Genomic DNA, 21,269 nt, shown 5'->3' on the forward strand with positions numbered 1-21,269 from the left:
CCATTGTGTCAAATCTGTTCAGTGATGTCTGCGGTCTGAGTCAAGTCTCACAATGACACCAAACAGGCCTGTCAGTAACACAGAATCACTCAGACAATCATCGATGGAGAGGGCATGGCTTGTGACATTTTTTCATGAGTACACATCGGTTTAATGCTTGGAAGCTCCCATGGGCACTGCCTGCAAAATGCAGTTAAACGTTCTATCACTACCTGTGGGAGACTATCACACACAGGTTTACTTTATCCTATTCCAATGTTTTATTTCAAATAGGATATCAATAGGGATGAATATTGCACTATATATATTTATTGGGTGTTAATCATATTGTGGCTAAACTGTATAGAATGAAGAAAGGGGTCAGCCCCGAAGGAGGAATATACTAGCATGTATTAAATGAACAGAATAATTTGTTGCTGTTAAAGCTATTGAGGGTTTTGTTTATGACGTTTTTGAGTTTTACTTTTAAATGCGTTAGTATTACATTTCATGCTTACCACTGTGACCTGTGTATCGTGATCAGTGTGCATCAGTATTATGATATCAGTATTATGTATGTATAGTTATATGTGTGTGATGTTAGTGTGACCTGTGTATAATGTTCAGTGTGACCAGTTGCATGATATCAGTGTGTATAGGGATCACTTTAGTTATGATTACAATTTATCACCCATTAACAGTGTGTACCAGTTGTATGATGTCAGTGTTAATTATATAGTGATCAATGTATAGCATTTGTGTGATGTCAGTATGATTTGTGTATAGTGATCAGTACACTATAAACATGTTTCAGGTGTCTGATGTTATTGCCTTTGTATACAATAGTGATCAGTGTGTATCAGGTCATACATGCCGACATGCTGGCTGCCCCTTCCGGGAGGGGGCAGCCAATTCGGCAAAATTTGGGGTCGTGACCAGTGTTTGTGGGTGGAACAGGGGCGTGACCACGCTAGTGCATCATTTTGGCCCCACCCCCGCTATACAATGCCGAGAGTTCCGGCATTGTGCAGCAGGAGGCGGGGCTAAAATGATGTGATTCGGCGTGAGTCGTGTCACTGACCCACCCCGCTGCAGGGGATTCTTATACAATTGCAAGGGGGGGGGGCAGGAGGGGTTGGCGGGTGCTGTGGGGCTTGCCTGCCTTTTTGGGGGCTCCCAACCAAATCAGGAGGGTAGGCAAGTATGTATCAGGTGTATGATTTCAATATGACCGGTATATAGTGCTCAGTGTGTATCAAGTGTGCAACATCAGTGTGATCAAGTGTGTGATAACAGTGTAAACTGTGTGTAGGGAATAGTGTATATCGGGTGTGTGATATCAGTGTGACCTGTTTATACTGATCAGTGCATCCCAGGTGTGTGATTTCAGTAGAACCTCTGAATAGTGCTCCATGTGAATCATGTGCATGATATTGTTGTAACATGTGTATAGTGATAAGTGTGTATCAGGCGTGTGATATCAGTGTGATCTGTGTATAGTGATAAGTGTGTATCCGGTGTGTGATATCGATGTGAGCTGTGTATAGTGGGTGACCACTGTGTGATATATCAGTGTGTCCTGTGCATAGCGATCAGTCTCTGTGAGATGTGTGATATCGGTGTGACCTATGTATAGTATAGAGATCAGTATATATATATAGTGTATGTGCATATAGAGTATAGTAAGTAAAGAGATTGATATAGACGTAATAGAGTAGTGGAGCCCCAAACCATTATCTTGCTTAGGTTCCCATGGTGTATTAATTCGGCACTAATTTGGTTATGCAGGGCCGAAACTAGTGCCCCCTGGTAATGCCCCTGTAGAGTACCCTGGTAATGCCACCTGTAGTACCCCCTGATGCTCCCCCTGTAGAGCCCCCTGGTGATGTCCCTGTAGTGCCCCCTGGTAATGCCCCTGTAGAGCCCCCTGGTAATGCCCCTGTATTCCCCCTGTAGTGCCCCCATAGTGTCACATACACACAAAAAAAATACTTACCTTAAACCCCGCTCTTGTGACTGCCGCCGTCGGGTCCACCCGGCTGCTCCTCGGAACTATCCTGCTTCTGGCTCCCCCCACAGGCACTATGGGAGAGACGTAATGACGTCTCTCCCATAGTGCCTGTGGGGGGAGCCAGAAGTAGGAGTTCAGGAGAGAACTCCAGCCTCCGGCTACCGCGGCGCTGCAGAGAAGGAGCCGGGTGCCCGCTGGTAAAAACATCTCAGCGGGCATCCGGCTTGGAGTCTCCCTGCGGCGCTGGGCTGGAGGACACTGGCGCCGGGTGCATCGGCGCACCCGGTGCACGTGCACCTCCAGCCCCCCCCCTAGTTGCGGCCCTGGCAGTGGCGTAACTAGGGTATTTGGAGCCCAGGGCAAATTATAAAATAGCGCCCCCCAATATGCGCGCGCCAAAGGCGTGCACGGCAAAAAAATGGGCGTGGTCACAAGGGGCGAGGTCACTTGACAATGGGGCGTGTCAACAGGACACATGAACCCTTTCTCGTCACTCTTAACATTCCTTTCCATATGCACCTTAACCCCTGTAGTGCTCCTTATACAGTCCGCCCTATGCAGTGCCCCCAGTAGTGGTCCCTCTTATGCAGGCCCCCAGTAGTGCCCCTTGTACAGTACCCCCAGTATTGCTGCCCCTTGTGCAGCTCCCCATTAGTTCCCCTTATACAGTACCCCCAGTAGTGGTCCGCCTTGTGCAGCTCCCCATTACTACCCCTTATACAGTGCCCCCAGTAGTGGTCCCCCTTATGCAGGCCCCCAGTTGTGCCCCTTATACAGTCCCCCAGTAGTAATCCCCCTTATGCAGCCCCCCAGTAGCAGTCCCCACTATAAAGTGTCCCCTGTAGTGGTCCTCCCTATTTAGTGCCCCCTGTGCAGTGTCCCTTGTGCCTCCAGTAGTAAGCCCCTTATATAGTGCCCCCAGTAGTAGACCCCCCTTATGCAGTGCCCATTATATAGTGCCCCCAGTAGCAGTCCCCCCATGCAGTGCCCCCAGTAGTAGTCTCCCCCCATGCAGTGCCCTTTATATAGTGCCCCCAGTAGTAGTCTCCCCAGTAGTGGTCCCTGATGGAGTGCCCCAGTAGTAGTCCCCCCAATTAGTGCCCCCAGTAGTGGTCCCCCCAGTGGTGCCCCCAATTACTGCCCCCAGTAGTAGTCCCCCCAATTACTGCCCCCAGTAGTAGTCCCCCCAATTACTGCCCCCAGTAAAGGTTCCCCCCAGTGGTGCCCCCAATTAGTGCCCCCAGTAGAGGTTCCCCCCAATTACTGCCCCCAGTAGTAGCCCCCCAATTACTGCCCCCAGTAGTAGTCCCCTCAATTAGTGCCCCCAGTAGAGGTTCCCCCCAGTGGTGCCCTCAATTACTGCCCCCAGTTGAGGGTGCCCCCAATTACTGCCCCCAGTAGAGGTACCCCCCTCCCAATACATAGCAAAAAAAGAAAAAATGTATAAAAAACTTACCCGCATCCACACTCCTGCTCCGGCTCTCTCCCGGCTGGCGCGCTCTGCATTATGGGAGAGACATCATGACATCTCTCCCACTACTCACTGCAGGAGCCGGACGGAAGCCCGGCTCTTGCAGTGGGCGCTGCAGCAGCCAATGAGAGTCTATCTGACTCTCATTGGCTGCTGTTTACACACACATCTCCGCCAGCACTGGCGGAGATGTGTGTGCAGCAGCAGCAGCCAATGAGAGTCTGTCTGACTCTCATTGGCTGCTGAATAACACACACATCGCTGCCATTGAGCCTGCCTGCCACCCTCCTCCTGGCAATATTGGGCAAGCGCTCAGGGGGAGGGAAGGGGCTCAGCTGTGCAGCACAGGACCGGCGCTGGAAGCCTAGCGCCGGTCTTGTGTAAATGTGTAGCCCTGACCGCACTCACTACAGTCGGCGCTACACTGGCTAACTAGGGCGGGCCGGTACCATGGCCAGCGGCGCACCCCCCCACCACCGGTCCCACGACACCCAGGGCACACACCCTGCTCGCCCTGCCCTAGTTACGCTACTGAGAGAATGTAAGGGTTCTTGTGCATTGAGCAATTTTCATTTAAACCTTTTTTAGTGCATTTGTGTAGTTTTCAACCAGCAATTGTAGGAGATCGCTGTCACTTCATTATGTTTTACCATCACATTATTATATTTCTGGAACTTCTCTATGATAATAAAGTGTCAATGAAAATAATGTTTTTATAAAGACAAACATGTTGTTTGTAACTAGTAGCATTTATTGGGTACAATTTATTTTGTTACAAACGTAGAATGCACGTGTGTGTTCATTTATTTTATTTTTGTTTTTTCACTTTTTAAAAAAATTCTATAAAAGAAGACTTCTTTTTTTTATAAAAAAGTGTTAAATGTAAGCTTAGCTTATACAGTATATCAGTGACATCTATGCTCTTGTTACAGTACATTAACACATACTGTACTGTAACATTGCAGTACTCTAGGGCAATATCACCATAATTTATTAGGGACTCTAGAGCATAGACATCACCAGTGATGATGTAACCTGATTTCTCCCAGCATTTGGCATGCATTTGTATAATCATAACATAGAGTTTTGTAAAAGAAGGCTGTGTTTGAGAGTACAAAATCAGTTCCCATCTAATAAAGTAGAACCTGAGGCTGTAGGTGATTGCCTGGTTCCAGTGTGGGAAATGAGAGAAGAAGTACCTGACCTCTAAATGTAGAAGATGCAGCAGCAACATTCTTATAAGGAAAGATTTACTGCTACATATTGTAGCTCCTAAGGGTTACAGCCCTATAGAAGTTAATGAAAAACGGACCTGTCAGGATGCTTAATCGAACTGTCCCTGTCAAATGTGATCCCACTGACCTTAATCTTCCAGGTGAGGCTTGTAAAAGCTTTCTAGACACCAGTCACAATCAGCTACAAGTTTATATTCTATAAACTGTTCTTCTATGAGACTGTGTGATTTGCTCCAAGTTTTCACATGCCCCAAGTGGTTTTAAAAATCGGTTCCAAATAAAATTAACAATGCTTCTCATAGAAACAACTTCATAACTAAAAACAAACCTGACGGTTTGGGAGACAGTTTCATAAAGTCAATAATATTACTGCTTTGTTCTTTATTCTTTTCAAGTCTTGTGTTTTATAGATCAGTAACGTGGGACAATTTTATAAACCTTTAAAATTGTAAAATGACCTAAAATGTGATCTGATTTTCTTATGAATTTTAATAATTAGGTGCAAAACCTGATTTGACAAATCATACACAGTAATGTTTTTTATTTTTTTTATATGGATACTTTATTTCGCTATCTTTGTTGGAAAAGGATGTGATCCTGTTAAAGCAACAATTTTAGTCAGATGTTCCAATTAGCGAGAAACAATGTGACACGAGTTTGAAGGCCATTTATTATTTTAAAAGAATTCAGAAAACTGTGTCACTATCAAAGTATTATGTTGATAACACAAAAGAGTTTTCTAAGGACTTAAAAAAAAGTTCTGCACATGGTGATGGAAACAATTAAAAAATGTTCCCGGTGGTTGGAAAAAAACTACAAGGTTCTTTGAGTGCACGGTGTTAAATTAAAGAGACAGACATTATATGTACAGTATGTCAAAAAAGTATTTATTTAAATCAAAATAGAGCTAAGGCTATACGGAAGGAAAATATTCCAAGCGGCATACATAGGAGCTGACTTTGCTCTTAAATCAAATCGATAAGCATTGGAAGCAATAACATTGATATAATTAGCTACAATTTTCTTCATGTGATACTTTCAATAACCGTAGTACCCATGGGATCCCGTCTCATCGCCAATGAGCTGGGCCAGGATTTAGGTATCGGCTTACAGATCACAAGTCACTAGCATGGCTACAGTCCACCCAAGTGTGAAATCCAACGCAGCAGTGCAGCCTGTCAGATTATACAGCTCAGAGAACAATGCCCGGATACAACTTACATATAAGGGTATAAACTAAATTTAAAGCATTTCATTGGCTAAGTGAATTAAGAACATTTTACAGTTTAATTTCCTGTCTCTAAGCAGGTGCATAGGTGGGTGTATCAAAGCACAACATTTCAGTTAAACCACAGATCTTTCTATTTCTCTCTGTATCTAAATGTCAGACATCTGTGTCAGACATACAACTAATTTAAAAAATCAAGCAAAATGGAGGATAAGCGCCATTTGGTTCCATCCCAGCACACAAAACCATTGATAAAATCTATTACTTTCAACAATTCATGCTTCGGCAGACAGTGTATAAAGGGAGAAAAACAACATCATTGTTACTGTTCCAAGTGGTTGTTAAACAAAGACAACATAGAGCTCAAAGTAGTCTCGATTTGCAAGACTGTTGTAAAAATGCAGTGTCCACAATAAAACCTCCAGATTAAAAAGGTGCATTAGGTGGGATGCTACACAGGAAACCACTGCTCTTCAAGAAGATCTGTTACAACTGTCTTTGCCAGAGTGACCGATTTGATTCAGAAAGCTAATAAAAAATACCCTGTGTATTGATGAGGACCTTTTATTGTAAACACAAAACAGTGTATTCAGAGAAAATGTGACACTGCACCTACCAGATAAAAACCTTGCCCCAACCATGAAGGATTTCATGAACAATAAATAGGTTCTGGGCAGCTTGAAATTATTTCTGTAATGTGCCCCCACTGTATTGTGTCTCCCTGTTAAATACTGTATTTAGTTCATCTGAGCCCTTACAAATGTATTCTTGTCTTTAAGCTTGAGGCAGAAAAGTAATTTTCAGGAGAAATCCCAACTAGTAAGAAGGCTCATAGTAGGAAATATCTCACAAATAATGTGTGCGAAAGGAGGGATTCCACATGCTGCATACAACCCTGGATTCTGAAAATGGATGTGAAATAATTAGACGTTCAGATCCATTCAACACATGTGCAGAGATTTATTCATATAGACAGACACCCAACCATTCACTCATGGCAGATGAGATAAATATTGGATGTATAGCATCGGTATTTGCACCGGGCAATTTATGAAATCCCGGCTGGTCAGAATACCGACAGCGGCATCCCGACAGTCAGAATTCTGACACCCATAGGAAACACAGGTAAGTATTTTCCTTACCCTAACCCCTACCCTAACCCTAACCCTCCCTCCCTGATGCCTAAACCTAACCCCCCTAGTGCATAACCCTAACCTCCCCCTCCTATTCCCGCACCCTAAACCTAACCTTCCACCTAGTTTCTAAACCTAACTTCCCCCTCTCTGCATCCTAATCCTAACCCTCCCTCCCTGGTCCCTAACACTAACCGTTCCCCTAATGCCTAACCCCGCTACCTAACCCATACCTCCCCCTAACGCCCTGATACTTACCTTCGGGATGCCGGCGGTCAGGATACTGGTGCCAGGATCCGGTGTCGGGATTTTGGTACTGGTATTCAGACCGTCGGCACCCCGCATGCCGGGATGCCGACTACATCCCATTTGTACCTACTGCTATGCTATAGGACATCAAGTTTACAAATAGGAGAATAAGCTGTGTACAACGAAAGCAAATTTAAAATCGGATGAGGAGAGCTTTGAAAATGTCTTATATCTAAGAATGTGATATTCTGGAGTTGAGTGATAAGACCAGAGACATACTGTATGTATACTATAGACCAGGGATCATAATCCTGATCAACTAGTACGGCAGACTCTCGACCAATAGATCACAATGATGACTAGCAACAGCCCATAAGAACCAAGATGATTCTTATTGGCTGAGGATGACCTGCACCCGGCCTTTGTGGTTCAACAGCCATGATCCTCTCTACCACTACCGGCAGCTCCACATTGCATTCAGGATATAGTTGCCCATAGTGCACACACTGCTAGACAGCATCTCTGCATCTATATCTCATGCTGAGACACAGTGCATCTGAGCTTCACACTGCAAAGCTTTCAGGAGCATGATCTGGATAATCAAAAGACGGCATCCTGTGTGGACCAAGAGTGGGACGAGAGAGCTATCATACAATCTGTGTTGATGACACCCCGTTGCATGTATCAATTACTAACAACCAGTTTACTGCAGGTTTCTACATTATCTGCAGAATCTTTATTTCTCATACTGTAGACATAGGTTTACTGATTACAGTACTAACCTGATATGTTTTGTTAGTTTACGTTTCATGGGCCAGAGCCCTAAAAAACATACCTACCAACCATCACTATTTTGATGGGATAATCCCCAAACTCCTTGCCACAAGGCCACTCCCCTTTTGTCCCTACTTGGTAGGTTGCAAAAGAATTTTGTCCTTCAGGGTAGATCACCGGGTCCAAAAGTCTGGCCATCCCTGCTATAGACAGTAAGATGCTGCAGAGGTCCAAAGTCAGTAACAGTTGGTCAGTCTTTAACACAGGTAGAATTTAGACATGTTCATAATGTTGGCATCGGAACTGTTACATTGTGAAATGTTGACAGTCTGAGAATGCCGATGTTTAGTGTTAGGCGCTGCCAGGGGGTCATGATTAGGCTGCAGGGGGTGGTTAGGGTTAGGCTGTGGGGGGAGAGGTTAGTGTTTAGTACTAGGAGGAGAGTTAGGGATTAGGATTAGGGCTAGAGGAGTACATTTTCACTAGAGCGCAGCTGCTGACACATCGCAACTGGAACTGATCCTCATGTGACCTCTGGGACAAAGAAGAAGACACTGGAACCGCTGCAGCCTCAGGGATAAGGTAAGAAATCACTAGAAAACCAGGGACCATTTGTTGACAGTTCATTATGAAGACCTACAGTATCATCCATGTAGACATGAAGAATGTTGACATGGTCACTGTCTACATGCTGTTTTGACAGTTTGACCATGCTGCTATTGACAGTTTGACCAAGTCACTATTTCTCAATTTGACATAATTAATCTCGATATGATAACTGTCGACCAAATTCTACCCAACCCCTTCAGGAATACCAATAACTCACCTGTATATTATTGTGCTTATTATTATGTATTTCTCACCTGTATATTATTGTGCTTATTATTATGTATTTCTCACCTGTATATTATTGTGCTTATTATTATGTATTTCTAGTAAATAAATGGTCCCAGAATCTGCTGAGTCACCTTATCCGCCCCACCCTCTCAGCAGTTCTCCCTGTCCCTTCTGTCCCCGGCCCACTCACATAGCTGCTTCTTCCCCTCCTGACCCATTATACTTACCACCCCCATCCCTGTAACTTCAGACACAAGGAATCAATGGCTGTTGAATTTATAAGTGTCAGGATGCGGCCTGGGATTGGTTGCTACTTACTCCTGCATCTGCATTTCCGTGCTCCAAGGCGTGGGAATACCAGACCTAGGGTCCTGCTAGAATTCTCATATGCGCATCTTGGATACCATCAGCGTGGACATGGACGCCGCCATGTTAGTTCATATAATCTGACTAGGTATCCTCCAATGGTAGTCTTCGGTCGGTCAGCTGTTTCATTCAACCAATGACCAGCTACCTAAGGGTATTTAAACCTGACTCTTGGAACAGGAAGTTGCCTGTGCAACTTCGCTTCTCCTGCGGTCACTCACTGAGACTGCATCCTAAGGCTCCACACTTTCCTAAGTATTTACGTTACTAGTTGCATTCCTGAGTTTAACATCTCTATCCAGCGTCTGAATCCTTCCCGTAATAACATCTCTATCCAACGTCTGAATCTTTCCAGTAATAACATCTCTATTCAGCATCTGAGTGTGTTCCAGGAATAACATCTCTATTCAGCATCTGAGTGTCTTCCAGGAATAACACCTCGAATCAGCGTCTGGATATTAATCAGTAATAACATCTCTATTCAGCATCTGAGTATCTTCCAGTAATATCACCATTATTCAGCGTCTGGGATTCACTGCCGGTTAACACCGCATTCCTGTGTCTGAGGTCGTCACAGTGACTCTCAGACATCACTGAGCTCAACCATCGCTAATCAGAGACTGACTTTCATTTCCAGTGCAGCCACTTTCTGGTTAACCACTCCAGTCACACTCTGTCTCTGTTTTATTGCTATTCTCGGAAACCTACTCTAGGGGCCGCAACCTGTTCACTCGCTGCCACAAAAACCCATATAACGCTTGGAGGGGTCACTGGTGAACACCACTGAGTGGATTAGACTCCGCGCCCTGGACTAGGTCTCATAAATATCTGGGAATAGCTTGTGCGGAAGACCTATATACAGCTACCCCGTCTCTTGCCTCCAATTCTCCCTAGCCCCCTGGCTACTGAAGGAAAACCTGAAAGCCAATTACCCCTGGGCTTGACAATAAGGGTCTATGCACTAAGCCTTGGAGAGAGATAAAGTGGATAAATAGAAAGTGCCAATCAGTCAGCTCCTACCTGTGACTTTACAGGCTGCATTTGAAAAATGACAGTTAGGTGCTGATTGGTTGGTACTTTATCTCCATCCACTTTATCTCTCTGCAAGGCTTAATACATAGATCCCATAATCACTTAAAGTGACCTTAAGCCAATGCAATTTCTCAAAATATATAAACTTTAGTCTATATCTACATCTTATTTGTGTAACATTTCCCAAGTCACTACCTGCCTGCTATGTGCAATGTACAGACTACATAGACTATGAGTAGATTCAAGAAACCAAAATGTTATAGCAAAGCCCACAATCAGGAGGATCTTATATCCAACTAAGAGTTGTATCCAATTAGTTTCGCACCTGCGGAAAAGTTCCACCTGCCCAACTTTTTGCATACATCGCTTGTTTTGGATGCGAAAACTTATTGTGCGCGTCCCCGCTTTCCAGGACTTCAGCATGGGTAGTCGAAGCTTATCAAGGCATATATACTTTTAAGTGACTACAAGGCACCTAACTAGACATGGTATAACTAAAAATTTAAAAACAACATTCCCAGTAAATAAGTAATTCACATAATAAAGATAACCATTGTTTGTGCTTATATGCTCCTTGTTTACTATATTGGAAAGGAAAAGGGAATGGGAAATAAGACCCTGCACAGGTTAATAATTAGGTATAAATTGATATATTTACCAACTGTAATGGGTTATTATTCTGAATTTAATCATATAAACAACAATGTGTTGGTGGTGCTCCCTGGAATATGTAAATATATATATATATATATATATATATATATATATATATCTATTGTAGTATTTTGCAAGGGCAAAGAAGAACAATTCCTTTTTGGGGCACTCTTAAATGTACTAGTGTAAAGGTTATGATAATTAAGACTTGGCTTTTATTACCTACTTAATAAAATAAATTGGTATACATATCTTAAGGCGAAAATTAATAATTTACTATGTGTCCTAGATAACACAAGAATCTGTGTATCTAGGAATTCCCCTCCAATCACGGGTATTCAATTAATATGCTGCATTACAAATTCAACGTGTACTACTCAACTGAGATTAATCTGCAACATTGTTACCACATCATAACTAAGAGAAGCATGCGTTTGTTCATGTCGATTAGTGGGTATGTCCCATAATATAACAGCTTCTAAAAGTATAGGGTTCGTGCACATGAATACTGAAAAGATGTATCAACATGTATAACTTATGGGATTCAAATCCAGTAATTGTCATCAGAAATCTGTTAAGAAACAAATAATCAAAGGTCTATTCAGTCATATTCCATATATCCCACATAGTCATGGAAATCCAAGATTTAGTGCATACAAATATAGCTAAACATATCAATAATTGCATCTTATTGGATTTCACACTATGAAAGCAATACAAATTGTACCAAAAAGATGACATCAGTTATGGATTATTGAAATACTGAGATTGTTGTTACATTACACAAAATCCATAAGGTAGTGTTGTCTAAAAAGGCAGAATTACATATATCCACAATATTGCATAGACCCCAATTGTGGATAATAGTTTTTGAATAATATTACACAGTTCCCTGTGAGATGTTATTATTTCAAGTTATATTACACATAGCCCTGAAAGATAAAATTATATGGTAAATGCAAAAAGTGGGACATGAGTCCACAATTATTAGCTGATAGTAACAGTAAGCAGACAAAAAGATGTTTAGCAGCAATGAACAAACACCAGATGATGTCAACCTTATATAGTAACGATAATTTTAGTGTTTAAGAAAGGATCTAATAACTTAAATAGCCAACGTAATGTAAATGCATAGTGCATAAACCATAAAAGATTAGTTCTTACACAGTTCCCTAGAGATTATTTGATTAATATGATAATAACTATATTGCACATAATCTTTGAGGTAATGACTCGTCATCAACAAAATTAAATGTGCCCTCAATATTGTGTAGACCCTAAATATTAACAGTTATTATCGAAGGGATGCCGGGCGCTGCGAGCAGACAGCCGCGGGGGGGTGGGTTAGGTTTAGGGCTCCCGGGGGGGACTTAGGGTTAGGCACCCCCCCCGGGAGAGTTAGGCTAGGGGGAGGGAGGGTTAGGGTTAGGCACCTCCAGGGGGGGACTTAGGTTTAGGCACCCCCCGGGGGACTTAGGTTTAGGCAGTGGGGAAGGGGGGGTTAGGGTTAGGCACTTACAGGGGGGATTATGGTTAGGCACTTGGGGGAGAGGTTAGGATTAGGCACCCCTAAGGAGGGTTAGGGAGGTTAGGTTAGTATATACTTACCTCAGGACGATCGGGATTTCCAGCGCTGCCGGGCTGCCGCTGCCGGGAATCATACCGATTCCGATCATTAGACTGTTGTATAAACAATTAGTTAGCTTGTGCTAAATTATGGTATTAAACCCTGTTTAAATACCACTAATGAAATTTCTACAGTTTATTATCATGTATGTTCAATGCTGTTAACTGTTATATGTTGAAACTGAGGACTTAGATGCTATATTCCTGATTTATCACATTACATAATTCAGAACATAATTCAGAGGATAATGGACAATCCAATTGGATGTAATTGTGTTCCCTGGGGATCTGTGCAATATTGACGATAATAACTGTTAATATTTAGGGTCTACACAATATTGAGGGCACATGTAATTTGTTGATGACGAGTAGTTACCTCAAAGATTATGTGCAATATAGTTATTATCATATTAATCAAATAATCTATAGGGAACTGTACAACAACTAATCTTCTATGGTTTATTCACTATGCATTTACATTGCGTTGGCTATTTAAGTTATTAGATCCTTTCTTAAACACTAAAATTATCGTTACTATATAGGGTTGACATCATCTGGTGTTTGTTCATTGCTGCTAAACATCTTTTTGTCTGCTTACTGTTACTATCAGCTACTAATTAAGTATTGTGGACTCATTTCCCACTTTTTGCATTTACCATATAATTTTATCTTTCGGGGCTATGTGCAATATAACTTGAAATAATAACATCTCACAGGGAACTGTGTAATATTATTCAAAAACTATTATCAACATTTGGGGTATATGCAATATTGAGGATATATGTAATTCTACCTTTTTAGACAACACTACCTTATGGATTTTGTGTAATGTAACAACAATTGCAGTATTTCAATGATCCATAACTGATGTAATCTTTTTGGTACAATTTGTATTGCTTTCATAGTGTGACTGTATGAAATATGTGCGATAACATATAATGTACTACTGATTACTTACCTTGATAGATGTGGAATCACTGTCATTGGATTGAAATCCAATAAGATGCAATTATTGATATGTTTAGCTATATTTGTATGCACTAAATCTTGGATTTCCATGACTATGTGAGATATATGCAATATGATTGAATAGACCTTTGATTATTTGTTTCTTAACAGATTTGTGGTTTCTTAACAGATTTGTGATGACAATTACTGGATTGGAATCCCATAAGTTATACAAGTTGATACATCTTTTCAATATCCATGTGCATGAACCCTATACTTTTAGAAGCTTTTATATTATGGGATATACCCACTAATCGACATGAACAAACGCATGCTTCTCTTAATTATGATGTGGTAACAATGTTGCAGATTCATTTTAGTTGAGTAGTACACGTTGAATTTTGTACTGCAGCATATTAATTGAATATCCCTGATTGGAGGGGAATTCCTAGATACACAGATTCTTGTGTTATCTAGGACACATAGTAAATTATTCATTTTTGCCTTAAGATATTTAGAACCATTTATTTTATTAAATAGGTAATAAAAGCTAAGTCTTAATTGTTATAACTTTTACACTAGTACATTTAAGAGTGCCCCAAAAAGGAATTTTTCTTCTTTGCCCTTGCAAAATACTAAAATAGATATGCTCCTTGTTTACCAAAGCTAAAACATGATAAATACAGAATAGCAAATATTTATATCTCGGTGTAATTACAAATCCTAAAACCACCATTAGAGTTTAAAACTCCACATCTTCCTCCTTTTGAGACATGGCATAGCCCATGAAAAAATAAAATAACAATGCAAAATGTTTTTGAGCAACTAGTGTGTAGCCCCCCCCCCCACAAAAAAAAAAAAATTAAGTAATCAGGGTCTACCAGGGAAAAAGAGGGAAAAAAAGGGATTTGGGATTGATGTATGGTGAATATACAGTATATATAGAGAGAGAGAGAACAGTAACCTGGAAGTATATCTGTAAATCAATTCTTCATTAAGGACACTACAGTTTATATATATATTAGGGGTAAGCGGGTTCGGATTTCTGAAATCCGAACCCCCCGAGCCCCCCCGATCCGAGGCAGATCTGAGTCAGGCTCGACTTTTCCCGCCTGACTCGGATCTGAAATCTAGGCAAAACGTCATCATCCCGCCTTCCGAGTCTCGCGGGTTTTGGAACCTATATAAGGTACCCACTCGGCTGTGGACAGTGAAGAGGGAGGGTGGGAGTTAGGGCTGACTGGGCTGTGTAGTGTAGAGTAGTGTAGTGCAGAGTAGTGTTGTGCTGTGCTGTGCTGCGCTGTGCTGCTGTTGTCCACTACTTCAAAGTCCATAGGGGCTGGCTGTGTTGTGCTGTGCTGCTGTTGTTAATAGGGGCTGTGTCCACTACTTCAAAGTCCATAGGGGCTGGCTGGACTGTGTTGTGCAGTCAGTTCTCCATAGGGGCTGTGTCCACTCCAAAGTCCTGTGCAGTGTCCCAGTCCTAAAGGGGTGCTGTAGTGTTGTCCAGGGGGTGCTCCCCCCAAGTGCTAAAAAAATAATATTTTTTGTGTGTTTGTGAATTGTGTGCGCAGTAGCCGCACGTGCATCAACAAAGTAGTGCCAAGCGTGCGCCTGTGTCATAAGTAAAGGGCCGGCTGGATTGACCATTAAAGGGTGCTGTAACCCCCAAAGTACACTCCAGTCCAAACCAAAAAAATATATATTTTCTGTGTTTGTGAATTGTGTGCTCAGTAGCCGCATGTGCATCAACAAAGTAGTGCCAAGCGTGCGCCTGTGTCATAAGTAAAGGGCTGGCTGACTTGACCGTTAAAGGGTGCTGTAACCCCCAAAGTACACTCCAGTCCAAACCAAAAAAAAAATTATTTTCTGTGTTTGTGAATTGTGTGCGCAGTAGCCGCACGTGCATCAACAAAGTAGTGCCAAGCGTGCGCCTGTGTCATAAGTAAAGGGCCGGCTGGCTTGACCGTTAAAGGGTGCTGTAACCCCCAAAGTACACTCCAGTTCAAACCAAAAAAATATATATTTTCTGTGTTTGTGAATTGTGTGCGCAGTAGCCGCACGTGCATCAACAAAGTAGTGCCAAGCGTGCGCCTGTGTCATAAGTAAAGGGCCGGCTGGATTGACCATTAAAGGGTGCTGTAACCCCCAAAGTACACTCCAGTCCAAACCAAAAAAAAATATATTTTCTGTGTTTGTGAATTGTGTGCTCAGTAGCCGCATGTGCATCAACAAAGTAGTGCCAAGCGTGCGCCTGTGTCATAAGTAAAGGGCTGGCTGACTTGACCGTTAAAGGGTGCTGTAACCCCCAAAGTACACTCCAGTCCAAACCAAAAAAAAAATTATTTTCTGTGTTTGTGAATTGTGTGCGCAGTAGCCGCACGTGCATCAACAAAGTAGTGCCAAGCGTGCGCCTGTGTCATAAGTAAAGGGCCGGCTGGCTTGACCGTTAAAGGGTGCTGTAACCCCCAAAGTACACTCCAGTTCAAACCAAAAAAATATATATTTTCTGTGTTTGTGAATTGTGTGCGCAGTAGCCGCACGTGCATCAACAAAGTAGTGCCAAGCGTGCACCTGTGTCATAAGTAAAGGGCCGGCTGGCTTGACCGTTAAAGGGTGCTGTAACCCCCAAAGTACACTCCAGTCCAAACCAAAAAAATATATATTTTCTGTGTTTGTGAATTGTGTGCGCAGTAGCCGCACGTGCATCAACAAATTAGTGCCAAGCGTGCGCCTGTGTCATAAGTAAAGGGCCGGCTGGCTTGACCGTTAAAGGGGGCTGTAACCCCAAAAGTACACTCCAGTTCAAACCAAAAAAATATATATTTTCTGTGTTTGTGAATTGTGTGCGCAGTAGCCGCACGTGCATCAACAAAGTAGTGCCAAGCATTTGCCTGTGTCATAAGTAAAGGGCCGGCTGGCTTGACCGTTAAAGGGTGCTGTAACCCCCGAAAGTACACTCCATTCCAAACCCAAAAAAAATATATTTTCTGTGTTTGTGAATTGTGTGCGCAGTAGCCGCACGTGCATCAACAAAGTAGTGCCAAGCGTGCGCCTGTGTCATAAGTAAAGGGCCAGCTGGCTTGACCGTTAAAGGGTGCTATAACCCCCAAAGTACACTCCATTCCAAACCAAAAAAATATATATTTTCTGTGTTTGTGAATTGTGTGCGCAGTAGCCGCACGTGCATCAACAAAGTAGTGCCAAGCGTGCGCCTGTGTCATAAGTAAAGGGCCGGCTGGCTTGACCGTTAAAGGGTGCTGTAACCCCCAAAGTACACTCCAGTCCAAACCAAAAAAATATATATTTTCTGTGTTTGTGAATTGTGTGCGCAGTAGCCGCACGTGCATCAACAAAGTAGTGCCAAGCGTGCGCCTGTGTCATAAGTAAAGGGCCGGCTGGCTTGACCGTTAAAGGGGGCTGTAACCCCCAAAGTACACTCCAGTTCAAACCAAAAAAATATATATTTTCTGTGTTTGTGAATTGTGTGCGCAGTAGCCGCACGTGCATCAACAAAGTAGTGCCAAGCGTGTGCCTGTGTCATAAGTAAAGGGCCGGCTGGCTTGACCGTTAAAGGCTGCTGTAACCCCCAAAGTACACTCCAGTCCAAACCAAAAAAAAATATATTTTCTGTGTTTGTGAATTGTGTGCGCAGTAGCCGCACGTGCATCAACAAAGTAGTGCCAAGTGTGCGCCTGTGTCATAAGTAAAGGGCCGGCTGGCTTGACCGTTAAAGGGTGCTGTAACCCCCAAAGTACACTCCAGTTCAAACCAAAAAAATATATATTTTCTGTGTTTGTGAATTGTGTGCGCAGTAGCCGCACGTGCATCAACAAAGTAGTGCCAAGCGTGCACCTGTGTCATAAGTAAAGGGCCGGCTGGCTTGACCGTTAAAGGGTGCTGTAACCCCCAAAGTACACTCCAGTCCAAACCAAAAAAATATATATTTTCTGTGTTTGTGAATTGTGTGCGCAGTAGCCGCACGTGCATCAACAAATTAGTGCCAAGCGTGCGCCTGTGTCATAAGTAAAGGGCCGGCTGGCATGACCGTTAAAGGGGGCTGTAACCCCAAAAGTACACTCCAGTTCAAACCAAAAAAATATATATTTTCTGTGTTTGTGAATTGTGTGCGCAGTAGCCGCACGTGCATCAACAAAGTAGTGCCAAGCATTTGCCTGTGTCATAAGTAAAGGGCCGGCTGGCTTGACCGTTAAAGGGTGCTGTAACCCCCGAAAGTACACTCCATTCCAAACCCCAAAAAAATATATTTTCTGTGTTTGTGAATTGTGTGCGCAGTAGCCGCACGTGCATCAACAAAGTAGTGCCAAGCGTGTGCCTGTGTCATAAGTAAAGGGCCAGCTGGCTTGACCGTTAAAGGGTGCTGTAACCCCCAAAGTACACTCCATTCCAAACCAAAAAAATATATATTTTCTGTGTTTGTGAATTGTGTGCGCAGTAGCCGCACGTGCATCAACAAAGTAGTGCCAAGCGTGCGCCTGTGTCATAAGTAAAGGGCCGGCTGGCTTGACCGTTAAAGGGTGCTGTAACCCCCAAAGTACACTCCAGTCCAAACCAAAAAAATATATATTTTCTGTGTTTGTGAATTGTGTGCGCAGTAGCCGCACGTGCATCAACAAAGTAGTGCCAAGCGTGCGCCTGTGTCATAAGTAAAGGGCCGGCTGGCTTGACCGTTAAAGGGGGCTGTAACCCCCAAAGTACACTCCAGTTCAAACCAAAAAAATATATATTTTCTGTGTTTGTGAATTGTGTGCGCAGTAGCCGCACGTGCATCAACAAAGTAGTGCCAAGCGTGTGCCTGTGTCATAAGTAAAGGGCCGGCTGGCTTGACCATTAAAGGCTGCTGTAACCCCCAAAGTACACTCCAGTCCAAACCAAAAAAAAATATATTTTCTGTGTTTGTGAATTGTGTGCGCAGTAGCCGCACGTGCATCAACAAAGTAGTGCCAAGTGTGCGCCTGTGTCATAAGTAAAGGGCCGGCTGGCTTGACCGTTAAAGGGTGCTGTAACCCCCAAAGTACACTCCAGTCCAAACCAAAAAAAAAATTATTTTCTGTGTTTGTGAATTGTGTGCGCAGTAGCTGCACGTGCATCAACAAAGGAGCAGCACCAAGCGTGCGCCTGTGTCCCATAAGTAAAGAGCCGGCTGGCTCATTTCTTAAAGGCTGGTGTAACCCACAAAGTGCACTACTCTCCAGCAAAAATAAAAAAATATTTTCTGTGTTTAGCCGCACGTATATATCAAATCGATATAACATAAATGGAGGACCAAGCTTTCTCCGATAAAAATAAAATAGAGAAAGATCAAGAACCACTTCCTCCTAGTGCTGAAGCTGCTGCCACTAGTCATGACATAGACGATAACATGCCATCAACGTCGTCTGCCAAGGCCGATGCCCAATGTCATAATAGAGGGCACATACAATCCCAAATGACAAAGTTCAGGAAAATGACCTTGAAAAAAACATTTAAATCATCTGAAGAGAAACGTAAACTTGCCAATATGCCATTTACGACACGGAGTGGCAAGGAACGGCTAAGGTCGATCCCTAGTATGTTCATGACTAGTGGTTCAGCTTCACATGACGATGGAAGCCCTCCTCCCACTAAAAAAATCAAAAGAGTTAAGCTGGCAAAAGCACAGCGAAGAACTGTGCTTTCTAAGAAGATATCACAAATCCCCAAGGAGAGTCCAAGTGTGGTGGTGGTTGCGATGCCTGACCTTCCCAGCACTGGACGGGAAGAGGTGGCTCTTTCCACCATTTGCACGCCCCCTGCAAGTGCTGAAAGGAGCACCCACAGTCCACTTGCTGATATGCAAATTGAAGATGTCACTGTTGAAGTACAACAGGATGAGGATACTGGTGTAGCTGGCGCTGAGGATGAAGTTGGCGAGGAGGATTCTGATGGTGATGTGGTTTGTTTAAATCAGGCTCCGGGGGAGACAGTTGTTGTCCGTGGGATGAAAAAGCCCATCACGGTCATGCCTGGGCAGAAGACCAAACATTCCACCTCTTTGGTCTGGCAATATTTCTATCCAAATCCGGACAACAACTGTCTTGCCATATGTACCTTATGTAAAGGTGGAATAAGTAGGGGTAGGGATGTTAACCACCTAGGAACATCCTCCTTTATATGGCACCTGCAGCGCATTCATAATAAGTTACTGTCAAGTTCAGAAACTTTGGCTAAGACCGTAAGCAGTCCAGGGACACCTAAATCCCGTTGTCCTGTTGTATCCAAGCGCCTGCAAACCACACCGTCAACTCCCTCCTCGTCAATTTCCTCCTTAGTCAGGATCGGAAGTAGTCCTGCAGGCCATGTCACTGGCATGACTGACTCTCCTATCCCGGATTCCTCCGGAGGATCCTGCATTGCTACGCCTCCTGCTGCCGCTGCTGCTGTTGCTGCTGCTGGGAGTCGTTCATCATCCCAGAGAGGAAGTAGGAACACCACTACTTTTACTAAACAATTGACCCTCCAACAGTCCTTAGCGAGGAGGATGAAGTACAACAGCAGTCATCCTGAAGCAAAACGTATAACTGAGGCCTTGACTGCTATGTTGGTGTTAGACGTGCGTCTGGTATCCGCCATTAGTGCAGTGGGATTTAGACAATTGCTGGAGGTAGTGTGTCCCCGGTTCCAAATCCCGTCTAGATTCCAATTCACTAGGCAGGCGATACCGAGACTGTACAGAAACGTCAGAAAAAGTGTCCTCAGTGTCCTGAAAAATGCTGTTGTACCCAATGTCCACTTAACCACGGACATGTGGACAAGTGGAACAGGGCAGACTAAGGACTATATGACTGTGACAGCCCACTGGGTAGATGTATCACCTTACGCAGCAACAGCAGCAGCGTCACCAGTCGCAGCATCTCAGAAACGCCAGCTCGTTCCAAGGCAGGCTACGCTGTGTATCACCGGTTTCAGTAAGAGGCACACCGTCGACAACCTCTTAGAGAAACTGAGGGAAATCATCGCCCAGTGGCTTACCCCACTTAGACTCTCCTGGGGATTTGTGATATCTGACAACGCCACCAATATTGTGCGGGCATTACATCTGGGCAAATTCCAGCACGTCCCATGTTTTGCTCACACAATAAACTTGGTGGTGCAGAATTTTCTGAAAAGCGACAGGGGCGTGCAGGAGATGCTTTGGGTGGCCCGAAAAATTTCAGGCCACTTTCGCCATTCAGCGACTGCGTGCCGAAGACTGGAGCGCCAGCAAACACTCTTGAACCTGCCCCGCCATCACCTGAAGCAAGAGGTTGTGACGCGGTGGAACTCAACCCTCTATATGCTTCAGAGGATGGAGGAACAGCAAAAGGCCATTCAAGCCTATACATCCACCTATGACATAGGCAAAGGAGGGGGTATGCACCTGACTCAAGCGCAGTGGAGAATGATTTCCGTGTTGTGCAAGGTTCTCCAGCCCTTCGAACTTGCCACACGTGAAGTCAGTTCAGACACTGCCAGCTTGAGTCAGGTCATTCCCCTCATCAGGCTTTTGCAGAAGCAGCTTGAGAAAGTGAAGGAGGAGCTAAGACGGAGCGATTCCGCTCGGCATGTGGGACTTGTGGATGAAGCCCTTCATTCGCTTTGCCAGGATTCCAGGATGGTCAATCTGTTGAAATCAGACCACTACATTTTGGCCACCGTGCTCGATCCTAGGTTTAAAGCCTATGTGGTGTCTCTCTTTCCGGCCGAC

General features: G+C 43.7%; 1 protein-coding gene across 2 annotated transcripts in view; it reads left to right on the plus strand.

Annotated features, from left to right (window-relative positions):
• FSTL5 (follistatin like 5) overlaps nt 1-21,269 on the plus strand; it is a 658,814-nt gene that overhangs the window by 395,686 nt on the left and 241,859 nt on the right. The window lies entirely within an intron of this gene.

Source organism: Taudactylus pleione, unplaced genomic scaffold, assembly GCF_031769625.1.
Source record: "Taudactylus pleione unplaced genomic scaffold, aTauple2 ptg000170l, whole genome shotgun sequence".
Classification (NCBI taxonomy): Eukaryota; Metazoa; Chordata; class Amphibia; order Anura; family Myobatrachidae; genus Taudactylus; species Taudactylus pleione.